This window comes from Oryctolagus cuniculus, chromosome 5 (assembly GCF_051225735.1).
Source record: "Oryctolagus cuniculus isolate XC-2025 breed Fujian yellow rabbit chromosome 5, ASM5122573v1, whole genome shotgun sequence".
Taxonomy (NCBI): Eukaryota; Metazoa; Chordata; class Mammalia; order Lagomorpha; family Leporidae; genus Oryctolagus; species Oryctolagus cuniculus.
Window position 1 is genome coordinate 57,327,250 of NC_142871.1, and position 3,941 is coordinate 57,331,190.

The 3,941-nt window shown below is 46.9% G+C and overlaps 1 pseudogene; it reads left to right on the forward strand.

Moving 5' to 3' along the window:
* Positions 1-1,530: 1,530 nt before the first annotated feature.
* LOC149126510 (small EDRK-rich factor 2 pseudogene) lies at positions 1,531-1,992 on the forward strand (annotated as a pseudogene).
* Positions 1,993-3,941: the final 1,949 nt, after the last annotated feature.

A 3,941-nucleotide genomic window follows, 5' to 3' on the forward strand; every position in this document is an offset into this window, starting at 1 on the left:
TGGAGATATCAACTTTAGATTGGTAATAAAGGTTAAATTACAAATATTAATTAGATCCTTCCCACAGCTCCCCTAATATATTAAAGGAAATTTTAAAAAACCCAGTAGTAGGCCGACGCCGTGGCTCACTAGGCTAATCCTCCGCCTTGCAGCACCGGCACACCAGGTTCTAGTCCCAGTCGGGGCGCCGGATTCTGTCCCGGTTGCCCCTCTTCCAGGCCAGCTCTCTGCTGTGGCCCGGGAGTGCAGTGGAGGATGGCCCAAGTGCTTGGGTCCTGCACCCCATGGGAGACCAGGATAAGTACCTGGCTCCTGCCATCGAATCAGCGCAGTGCGCTGGCCGCAGTGCGCCGGCCATTGGAGGGTGAACCAATGGCAAAGGAAGACCTTTCTCTCTGTTTCTCTCTCTCACTGTCCACTCTGCCTGTCAAAACAAACAAACAAACAAACAAAAAACCCAGTAGTAGAATGTAAGAGACCACAGCAGAAAAGGGAAATGATCATGTTGGGTGGCTGACAGACAAGTGGTGGCTGAAACCACCTGCCAGGTAAGATCCTGGAAGTGATGTGTTCCTAGGCCAGAACTCCAGAGAGGTTTCGAAATGGGAGGCACTGCTGAAAGCTACAGTGAGATTAGAGCTGAAATCAAGATTGATTGGTGTCTTAGGAGAAGCACTTAGAGCCCTGGATAGCCTACCCTGCCCTGAGAAGTTTGCCAGGCGTCCCTGCTCTGCCCCAGTGGGAGATGCTTTCCCTCTGCAGAAGTTGAACCAGATTGGCTCCATGCTCAGAGATACAGGAGGTGACATGACACAGAGAAAATCCGAGGTTTCATGCTGAATCTGGAGACGCCGTTGAATCTCAGTGTGGTTCTCACTGTTTATCCTTCTGGAGTTTGTTCATTCTCTTGGACTTCTAGATTCATGTTTCATCAAATTTGACAAGTTCTTTGAAAAGATCAACAAAACTGACAAACCCTTAGCTAGACTGGCTAAGAAAGAGTCTATGTAAATAACTAAAAGTAGAAGTAGAAGTGGAGGTATTACTACCACGTTACTAAATAAAGGGTATACAGAGAATATAATAATGAATAGTATGCCAACCATTCACATAACTTCGATGAAATGATAAAATTCCTAGAAACACACAAATTTCCAAAACTGAGTGAAAAAGAAGCTGCAGGGGCCAGCACTGTGGCGTAGCGGGTAAAGCCGCCGCCTGCAGTGCTGGCATCCCATATGGGCTCTGGTTTGAGTTCTGGCTGCTCCACTTCTAATCCAGCTCCCTGCTGTGGCCTGGAAAAGCAGAATAAGATGGCCCAAGTCCTTGGGCCCCTGCACCCGCGTGGGAGACCCAGAAGAAGCTGCTAGCTTCTGGCTTCGGATCAGCACAGCTTTGGCCTTCGCAGCCAATTGGGGAGTGAACCAGCGGATGGAAGATCTCCCTCCCTGCCTCTCCTCTCTCCGTGTAACTCCGACTTTCAAATAAATAAATCTTAAAAAAAAGAAGCTGGGAGCCGCTGCCATCGCCATGACCCGCGGTAACCAGCGTGAACTTGCCCACCAGAAGAATAAGAAAAAGCAGAGCGACTTGGTTAAGGGAAAGCGCTGAGATGACGGGCTGTCTGCTGCCGCCCGCAAGCAGAGGGACTCGGAGATCATGCAGCAGAAGCAGACAAAGGCAGGAGAAGAAGGAGGAACCCAAGTAGCTTTGTGGCTTCGTGTCCAACCCTCTTGCCCTTCGCCTGTGTGCCTGGAGCCAGTCCCACCATGCTTGCGTTTCCTCCTGTAGTGCTCACAGGTCCCAGCACCGATGGCATTCCCTTTGCCCTGAGTCTGCAGTGGGTCCCTTTTGTGCTTCCTTCCCCTCAGGTAGCCTCTCTCCCCCTGGGCCACTCCTGGGGGTGAGAGGGTTACCTCTTCCCAGTGTTTTTTATTCCTGTGGGGCACACCCCAAAGTATTAAAAGTAGCTTTGTAATTCAAAAAAAAAAAGCTGCAAATTTCAGTGGACTTATAATAAATAAAAGATTGTCAGTGATAGTGGGATTACCTGATTCTCTCCTTTTTTTTTTTTTTTAAGATTTATTTATTTATTTGAAGGCAAAGTTACAGAGAGGCAGAGGGAGAGAGAGAAATCTTCATCCACTGGTTCACTCCCTAACTTGCCCGCAACGGCCGGAGATTCGCCGATCTGAAGCCAGGAGTCAGGAGCTTCTTCCAGGTCTCCCACATGGATTTAGGGGCCCAAGGACTTGGGCCATTTTCCACTGCTTTCCCAGGCCATAGCAGAGAGCTGGATGGGTGTGGAGCAGCCAGGACTCCAACTGGCGCCCATAAAGGATGCCAACCCGGCAGGCTGGGGCTTTAACCCACTATACCACAGCACTGGCCCCTCACTACCATTTTATTCCATGATGCATTTAACTGTCCTGAATGATAGGTTCACCTGCTGAAATCACTGGCCAATCCTTTTCAATCAAGGTTTTCTGTTTTGTAATTGACCTAGGTAACAAAGTTTTATGCGTCTTAGGGAAGTTTCATGTGTTTTCTATTGCCTTTACTAAGTTTAATTTCTTTAAAAATTTCGATCTTTAAGGAGTTAACTTCATCTACCTTAACCAATTAGATCTGGTCCACAGCTTTGGTTAAAATGCTCAGGTTTAACTTACTTTGACCAAATGACTTAAAACTCTGACAATTCTTTTACACATAAATCTCTAAAACTGAGTCCTTGTCCTTGAGGTTTCAAGCTGGATCCCTGGAACTCTCAAAAGATGAGGCTCTGTATTGGGAGAGATAATAACTGTCTTACATGCTTTGTGCTAGAAGCCATCAAACTGCATTCTACTGGGATCCCTTAGATCCACCTCAGAGGAAGGCTCTGCTGCTGTCCCTCAACCACACCCCCTTTCAACATGAAGCAGCCAGGGCCGTGGTTGCCCCCTATCCTTAGTAGCATTAGGGTCCATTCTTCAGAGAGGTTGGGTAGGGGTGAGATGTGAGGAATCAGATGGACCAATAGGCAGTTAGGTCAGGTCCCTGTTGGAATGAGAAAAGGGGAAGTCAAAATGTCTGCTTTCCCCAGAAACTGCCTTTAGGAGGACAACAGTGCCTATCCCCGCTCTCTGAGTTTCCAGTTTTATCATGAGACTAGCAAGGAAGTAGCAATCCCACATTTCTGATTTTTTTTTTTTTTAATCATGAGCAGGCTACATAGGATTAGAATTCCTGCCCTCTGATGGGTTTTGTTCCTGCCCTCAGATTGGTTATTAGCTGTTATTCTGTTCCTCCGAATTATGCTTAGCAAGTTTCTGGGATTTTCCTTTATTGGAGCCCCCTTCCTGATACTGCAGCAGGAGGTTTCTGGCTTACATTAGTCTTATTTCACTGGGCCAGCACTGTGGTGTAGCTGGTGGAGCTGCCGCCTACAGTGCTGGCATCCCATATGGGTGCTGGTTCTAGTCCTAGTTGCTCTACTTCCGATCCAGCTCCCTGCTGTGGCATGGGAAAGCAGTGGAAGATGGCCCAAGTCCTTGGGTCCCTGCACCTGCATTGGGGACCTGCGGAAGGTTCCTGGCTCCTAGCTTCAGGTTGGTGCATCTTCAGCCATTACAGCCATCTGGGGAGTGAACCAGTGGGTGGAAGACCTCTTTCTCTCTCTGCCTCTGCCTCTCTGTGACTCTGCCTTTCAAGTAAGTAAATAAATCTTTTTAAAAAAATCTTACTTCACACACACACAAATTGTCAGTGACAAAAACTTCCCAACAAACAAAAGTCCAGGACTAAATTACTTCAATAATGATTTTGATCAAACGTTTAAAGAATTAAAATAAATTCTTTTCAAATTCTTCCAAGAAATACAAAATAAATACTTCCTTACTCATTCTATGAGAACAGTCTTTCTCTGGTACCAAAGCCATATGAAGACAACACAAGAAAAG